This window comes from Pseudophryne corroboree, chromosome 11 (assembly GCF_028390025.1).
Source record: "Pseudophryne corroboree isolate aPseCor3 chromosome 11, aPseCor3.hap2, whole genome shotgun sequence".
NCBI lineage: Eukaryota > Metazoa > Chordata > Amphibia > Anura > Myobatrachidae > Pseudophryne > Pseudophryne corroboree.
Genome location: NC_086454.1, coordinates 88,535,297 through 88,544,090, shown reverse-complemented (window position 1 = coordinate 88,544,090; position 8,794 = coordinate 88,535,297).

Below are 8,794 nucleotides of genomic sequence, written 5' to 3'. Positions count from 1 at the left end.
CAGATATGCCCCACAGTGCCAGATATGCCCCACAGTGCCAGATGTGCCAGATATGCCCCACAGTGCCAGATGTGCCCCACAGTGCCAGATATGCCCCACAGTGCCAGGTGTGTCAGATATGCCCCACAGTGCCAGGTGTGCCAGATATGCCCCACAGTGCTAGATACTTACCCTCCGTCGCTCCCGCGCTGTCTTCTGAAGGAGGGACACGGAGAGCGCAGCGCGCGGCTCTCCTGTGTCCCTCCTGCGTCTCCGGCGGCGTGTGTTAAAGGAAGTGCCGGTTCGTGCACTTCCTTTACCACACAGACGCCGCTGCCGCTGGAGATGCAGGAGGGACACAGGAGAGCCGTGCGCTGTGCTCTCCGTGTCCCTCCTAAAGCTGACTCGAGTATAAGCCGAGGTGGCTTTTTCAGCACAAAAAAAAGTGCTGAAAAAGTCGGCTTATACTCGAGTATATACGGTACTGAAAATTAATAATATTAAGGTTAATAATACTGTTGGAACAAAAAAGGCCCAAATTACATTATTTTAGCAAAAAAATAAAGATCCAATACCAAAACACAAGGGTGGTTTTGCAAAATTAGAACCAACACCTAAGCATGAAATTAATACAGATACAAAATCAAAACACGGTGGACATATCTCTAGTTTTAATGTCCATATAAATTATTTGATTTTAGAATAACCTGTGATGTGTCCTTGAATGCAATAGGTGCTCTGATTTCAGGTAGAAGCATCTAAAGCATCTAAAATAAATGTCTTCATCGGGGTACAGGAAATGTACAGAAATATTTGGAGCACAATTTATGCAGGAGACAAATAATTAGGCAAAGCACAATTTTGCCATGCTCGTTACATATAATATTAGACAAAGAGGCTTACTTTTAAGAGACTTGAACAAGCAGAAAGGATTTGGGAATGTACTGTAATATAATTCATGTAATCAGCAAATTATTTTGTATAAATATCTTAATAATGCAAAGAAACCACAGCTTCCTATAAACTAGCAGTATAAACACAACACAGGGGATTATATTAGTTTGAGAAATGCTGATAACATTGTTTGTGGAGGTAGCCCCTCAGACGCTGCGCATCTCGAAACCTTTGTACGCAGCGCTGCTGCTGAACAGCGGGTTGTCAGTTGAGAGGATTTATTTGAAAATGAAAATCACACTGCTGCTTTTGCCATTAATTATTCTTCAGCTTTCACTTTCCTGACAGCTAAACAATATAGGTGATGAGTGAACGCATATGAAATGATAAAGACGTCTGAGAAGGAAAAACACTTTTTTCAAATTTGATTTTGAGATAGAGAAACTGCAAAGTTTAAAAGCACAAAATGCAATATTTATTTACGACTTTTTCAGGTATAATTCTCCCTAACAGGGACTGTTCAGTGTTTGTTCTCCATTTAGAATAACAGTCAAGTACTGGATATCCATGTACAGGATCACTATAGTTACCAGGAAACTCACACGCTACATTCCCCACCAGGGGTGCCAGGGGAAGGGAGATGAGCAGATACTAATTACCTGGGCACTGGTTTGTTTGATGGACCCAGGCAGGGGTTAAAGTGAGCCAGAAAGGGGCAGAACTGTGTTCCGTCTGTTCAATGTGTGCCCAGCGCCGCAGGGAAATGCCAGGCGCCCGCTGAGATTGTGTTACCAGCGGGCGCCCGGCTCTCTCTCCATAGCAGAAGCCGGAGGCAGGAGCTTACTTCTGAGCTCCTGTTTCTGGTTCTGTCAGTGTGCGCTATGGGAGAGACGTCATTACGTCTCTCCCATAGTGCCGAGGAGCAGATGCCAGGAGGACTGCAATGGTCTGACGCGGGAGCGGGGCTTGGTGAGTATTGTGTTTTTTTAGTTTTTTTTTTATATATTTGTATTAGCGGTGCTTCTACTGGGGGCAAACTACAGGGGGCATTACTACGGGGGGGGGGGTGCATTTCTTACTGGGGAAAAACTACAAGGGGGCAAACTATGGGGGCAAACTACTGGGGGCATTACTACTGGGGGGCATTACTATAGGGGCTAACTACATGGGGGCTAAACTACTGGGAGCATTACTACTGGGGGGCTAAACTACATGAGGGTTAAACTGCAGAGAGGCTAAACTACTGGGAGCATAACTACAGGGGCTAAACTACAGGGGAAATTACCACTGGGGGGCTAAACTACATGGGGCAAACTACATGAGGGCTAAACTACAGGGAGGTTAAACTACTGGGGGAATAACTACAGGGGCTAAACTACTGGCGGCATTACCACTGGGGGGCTAAACTAAAGGGGGGTAAACTACTGGGGTCATAACTGCAGGGGCATTACTACTGGGGGCATAACTACAGGGGCACTACTAATGAGGGCATTGTAAAGGGGGCACTTCATAAGGGGCATCAGTCCTGGGGACATAAGGGGTACTACTACTGGGGGCATTGCATATGGGGCACCACTACTATGGGCTAGAGATGAGCGGGTTCGGTTTCTCTGAATCCGAACCCGCCAGAACTTCATGTTTTTTTTCACGGGTCCGAGCGACTCGGATCTTCCCGCCTTGCTCGGTTAACCCGAGCGCGCCCGAACGTCATCATGACGCTGTCGGATTCTCGCGAGGCTCGGATTCTATCGCGAGACTCGGATTCTATATAAGGAGCCGCGCGTCGCCGCCATTTTCACACGTGCATTGAGATTGATAGGGAGAGGACGTGGCTGGCGTCCTCTCCGTTTAGAATAGATTAGAGAGACACTTGATTTACTAATTTTGGGGAGCATTAGGAGTACTCAGTACAGTGCAGAGTTTTGCTGATAGTGACCACCAGTTTTATTTATAATCCGTTCTCTGCCTGAAAAAAGCGATACACAGCACACAGTGACTCAGTCACATACCATATCTGTGTGCACTGCTCAGGCTCAGGCCAGTGTGCTGCATCATCTATATAATATATATTATATATCTGTCTGACTGCTCAGCTCACACAGCTTATAATTGTGGGGGAGACTGGGGAGCACTACTGCAGTGCCAGTTATAGGTTATAGCAGGAGCCAGGAGTACATAATATTATATTAAAACAGTGCACACTTTTGCTGCAGGAGTGCCACTGCCAGTGTGACTAGTGACCAGTGACCTGACCACCAGTATATATAATATTAGTAGTATACTATCTCTTTATCAACCAGTCTATATTAGCAGCAGACACAGTACAGTGCGGTAGTTCACGGCTGTGGCTACCTCTGTGTCGGCACTCGGCAGCCCGTCCATAATTGTATATACCACCTAACCGTGGTTTTTTTTTCTTTCTTTATACATACATACTAGTTACGAGTATACTATCTCTTTATCAACCAGTCTATATATTAGCAGCAGACACAGTACAGTGCGGTAGTTCACGGCTGTGGCTACCTCTGTGTCGGCACTCGGCAGCCCGTCCATAATTGTATATACCACCTAACCGTGGTTTTTTTTTCTTTCTTTATACATACATACTAGTTACGAGTATACTATCTCTTTATCAACCAGTCTATATATTATCAGCAGACACAGTACAGTGCGGTAGTTCACGGCTGTGGCTACCTCTGTGTCGGCACTCGGCAGCCCGTCCATAATTGTATATACCACCTAACCGTGGTTTTTTTTTCTTTCTTTATACATACATACTAGTTACGAGTATACTATCTCTTTATCAACCAGTCTATATATTAGCAGCAGACACAGTACAGTGCGGTAGTTCACGGCTGTGGCTACCTCTGTGTCGGCACTCGGCAGCCCGTCCATAATTGTATATACCACCTAACCGTGTTTTTTTTTTCTTTCTTTATACATACATACTAGTTACGAGTATACTATCTCTTTATCAACCAGTCTATATATTAGCAGCAGACACAGTACAGTGCGGTAGTTCACGGCTGTGGCTACCTCTGTGTCGGCACTCGGCAGCCCGTCCATAATTGTATATACCACCTAACCGTGGTTTTTTTTTCTTTCTTTATACATACATACTAGTTACGAGTATACTATCTCTTTATCAACCAGTCTATATATTAGCAGCAGACACAGTACAGTGCGGTAGTTCACGGCTGTGGCTACCTCTGTGTCGGCACTCGGCAGCCCGTCCATAATTGTATACTAGTATCCAATCCATCCATCTCCATTGTTTACCTGAGGTGCCTTTTAGTTGTGCCTATTAAAATATGGAGAACAAAAATGTTGAGGTTCCAAAATTAGGGAAAGATCAAGATCCACTTCCACCTCGTGCTGAAGCTGCTGCCACTAGTCATGGCCGAGACGATGAAATGCCAGCAACGTCGTCTGCCAAGGCCGATGCCCAATGGCATAGTACAGAGCATGTCAAAACCAAAACACCAAATATCAGTAAAAAAAGGACTCCAAAACCTAAAATAAAATTGTCGGAGGAGAAGCGTAAACTTGCCAATATGCCATTTACCACACGGAGTGGCAAGGAACGGCTGAGGCCCTGGCCTATGTTCATGGCTAGTGGTTCAGCTTCACATGAGGATGGAAGCACTCAGCCTCTCGCTAGAAAACTGAAAAGACTCAAGCTGGCAAAAGCACCGCAAAGAACTGTGCGTTCTTTGAAATCCCAAATCCACAAGGAGAGTCCAATTGTGTCGGTTGCGATGCCTGACCTTCCCAACACTGGACGTGAAGAGCATGCGCCTTCCACCATTTGCACGCCCCCTGCAAGTGCTGGAAGGAGCACCCGCAGTCCAGTTCCTGATAGTCAGATTGAAGATGTCAGTGTTGAAGTACACCAGGATGAGGAGGATATGGGTGTTGCTGGCGCTGGGGAGGAAATTGACCAGGAGGATTCTGATGGTGAGGTGGTTTGTTTAAGTCAGGCACCCGGGGAGACACCTGTTGTCCGTGGGAGGAATATGGCCGTTGACATGCCAGGTGAAAATACCAAAAAAATCAGCTCTTCGGTGTGGAGGTATTTCACCAGAAATGCGGACAACAGGTGTCAAGCCGTGTGTTCCCTTTGTCAAGCTGTAATAAGTAGGGGTAAGGACGTTAACCACCTCGGAACATCCTCCCTTATACGTCACCTGCAGCGCATTCATAATAAGTCAGTGACAAGTTCAAAAACTTTGGGTGACAGCGGAAGCAGTCCACTGACCAGTAAATCCCTTCCTCTTGTAACCAAGCTCACGCAAACCACCCCACCAACTCCCTCAGTGTCAATTTCCTCCTTCCCCAGGAATGCCAATAGTCCTGCAGGCCATGTCACTGGCAATTCTGACGAGTCCTCTCCTGCCTGGGATTCCTCCGATGCATCCTTGCGTGTAACGCCTACTGCTGCTGGCGCTGCTGTTGTTGCCGCTGGGAGTCGATGGTCATCCCAGAGGGGAAGTCGTAAGCCCACTTGTACTACTTCCAGTAAGCAATTGACTGTTCAACAGTCCTTTGCGAGGAAGATGAAATATCACAGCAGTCATCCTACTGCAAAGCGGATAACTGAGTCCTTGACAACTATGTTGGTGTTAGACGTGCGTCCGGTATCCGCCGTTAGTTCACAGGGAACTAGACAATTTATTGAGGCAGTGTGCCCCCGTTACCAAATACCATCTAGGTTCCACTTCTCTAGGCAGGCGATACCGAGAATGTACACGGACGTCAGAAAAAGACTCACCAGTGTCCTAAAAAATGCAGTTGTACCCAATGTCCACTTAACCACGGACATGTGGACAAGTGGAGCAGGGCAGGGTCAGGACTATATGACTGTGACAGCCCACTGGGTAGATGTATGGACTCCCGCCGCAAGAACAGCAGCGGCGGCACCAGTAGCAGCATCTCGCAAACGCCAACTCTTTCCTAGGCAGGCTACGCTTTGTATCACCGCTTTCCAGAATATGCACACAGCTGAAAACCTCTTACGGCAACTGAGGAAGATCATCGCGGAATGGCTTACCCCAATTGGACTCTCCTGTGGATTTGTGGCATCGGACAACGCCAGCAATATTGTGTGTGCATTAAATATGGGCAAATTCCAGCACGTCCCATGTTTTGCACATACCTTGAATTTGGTGGTGCAGAATTTTTTAAAAAACGACAGGGGCGTGCAAGAGATGCTGTCGGTGGCCAGAAAAATTGCGGGACACTTTCGGCGTACAGGCACCACGTACAGAAGACTGGAGCACCACCAAAAACTACTGAACCTGCCCTGCCATCATCTGAAGCAAGAAGTGGTAACGAGGTGGAATTCAACCCTCTATATGCTTCAGAGGTTGGAGGAGCAGCAAAAGGCCATTCAAGCCTATACAATTGAGCACGATATAGTAGGTGGAATGCACCTGTCTCAAGTGCAGTGGAGAATGATTTCAACGTTGTGCAAGGTTCTGATGCCCTTTGAACTTGCCACACGTGAAGTCAGTTCAGACACTGCCAGCCTGAGTCAGGTCATTCCCCTCATCAGGCTTTTGCAGAAGAAGCTGGAGGCATTGAAGAAGGAGCTAAAAGGGAGCGATTCCGCTAGGCATGTGGGACTTGTGGATGCAGCCCTTAATTCGCTTAACAAGGATTCACGGGTGGTCAATCTGTTGAAATCAGAGCACTACATTTTGGCCACCGTGCTCGATCCTAGATTTAAAGCCTACCTTGGATCTCTCTTTCCGGCAGACACAGGTCTGCTGGGGTTGAAAGACCTGCTGGTGACAAAATTGTCAAGTCAAGCGGAACGCGACCTGTCAACATCTCCTCCTTCACATTCTCCCGCAACTGGGGGTGCGAGGAAAAGGCTCAGAATTCCGAGCCCACCTGCTGGCGGTGATGCAGGGCAGTCTGGAGCGACTGCTGATGCTGACATCTGGTCCGGACTGAAGGACCTGACAACGATTACGGACATGTCGTCTACTGTCACTGCATATGATTCTCTCAACATTGATAGAATGGTGGAGGATTATATGAGTGACCGCATCCAAGTAGGCACGTCACACAGTCCGTACTTATACTGGCAGGAAAAAGAGGCAATTTGGAGGCCCTTGCACAAACTGGCTTTATTCTACCTAAGTTGCCCTCCCACAAGTGTGTACTCCGAAAGAGTGTTTAGTGCCGCCGCTCACCTTGTCAGCAATCGGCGTACGAGGTTACATCCAGAAAATGTGGAGAAGATGATGTTCATTAAAATGAATTATAATCAATTCCTCCGCGGAGACATTGACCAGCAGCAATTGCCTCCACAAAGTACACAAGGAGCTGAGATGGTGGATTCCAGTGGGGACGAATTGATAATCTGTGAGGAGGGGGATGTACACGGTGATATATCGGAGGGTGAAGATGAGGTGGACATCTTGCCTCTGTAGAGCCAGTTTGTGCAAGGAGAGATTAATTGCTTCTTTTTTGGGGGGGGTCTAAACCAACCCGTCATATCAGTCACAGTCGTGTGGCAGACCCTGTCACTGAAATGATGGGTTGGTTAAAGTGTGCATGTCCTGTTTTGTTTATACAACATAAGGGTGGGTGGGAGGGCCCAAGGACAATTCCATCTTGCACCTCTTTTTTCTTTTCTTTTTCTTTGCATCATGTGCTGATTGGGGAGGGTTTTTTGGAAGGGACATCCTGCGTGACACTGCAGTGCCACTCCTAGATGGGCCCGGTGTTTGTGTCGGCCACTAGGGTCGGTAATCTTACTCACACAGTCAGCTACCTCATTGCGCCTCTTTTTTTCTTTGCGTCATGTGCTGTTTGGGGAGGGTTTTTTGGAAGGGACATCCTGCGTGACACTGCAGTGCCACTCCTAGATGGGCCCGGTGTTTGTGTCGGCCACTAGGGTCGCTAATCTTACTCACACAGCTACCTCATTGCGCCTCTTTTTTTCTTTGCGTCATGTGCTGTTTGGGGAGGGTTTTTTGGAAGGGACATCCTGCGTGACACTGCAGTGCCACTCCTAGATGGGCCCGGTGTTTGTGTCGGCCACTAGGGTCGCTAATCTTACTCACACAGCTACCTCATTGCGCCTCTTTTTTTCTTTGCGTCATGTGCTGTTTGGGGAGGGTTTTTTGGAAGGGACATCCTGCGTGACACTGCAGTGCCACTCCTAGATGGGCCCGGTGTTTGTGTCGGCCACTAGGGTCGCTTATCTTACTCACACAGCGACCTCGGTGCAAATTTTAGGACTAAAAATAATATTGTGAGGTGTGAGGTATTCAGAATAGACTGAAAATGAGTGTAAATTATGGTTTTTGAGGTTAATAATACTTTGGGATCAAAATGACCCCCAAATTCTATGATTTAAGCTGTTTTTTAGTGTTTTTTGAAAAAAACACCCGAATCCAAAACACACCCGAATCCGACAAAAAAAATTCGGTGAGGTTTTGCCAAAACGCGTTCGAACCCAAAACACGGCCGCGGAACCGAACCCAAAACCAAAACACAAAACCCGAAAAATTTCAGGCGCTCATCTCTACTATGGGCCCCATATAAGGGGCAGTGCCAGTACAGTGGACATTGCATAAGGGGCACTACTACTGTGGGCATTATATAAAGGGTGCTACTGCTGTGGGCATTATGTGTATTACGGGGTGCTACTACTGTGGGCTTTGTGTATAAGGAACACTAATGTGTGTCATAACATGAATAACGGACACTACTATGTGGTGTAATGTGAATAAGATTGTGCTACTGTGTGGTATAATTTTAATTGGGGATACTATTGTGTGACCACGCCTCTTTCTTTTTGAGACCTTGCCCCTTTTTTGGGGCGCGTGCCTGTGGTGCGCGCAATACCTTTATTGCATGGGCGCTGGGGGGAGGGGCAGTTCCACCACCTCTCTACGACCACTTT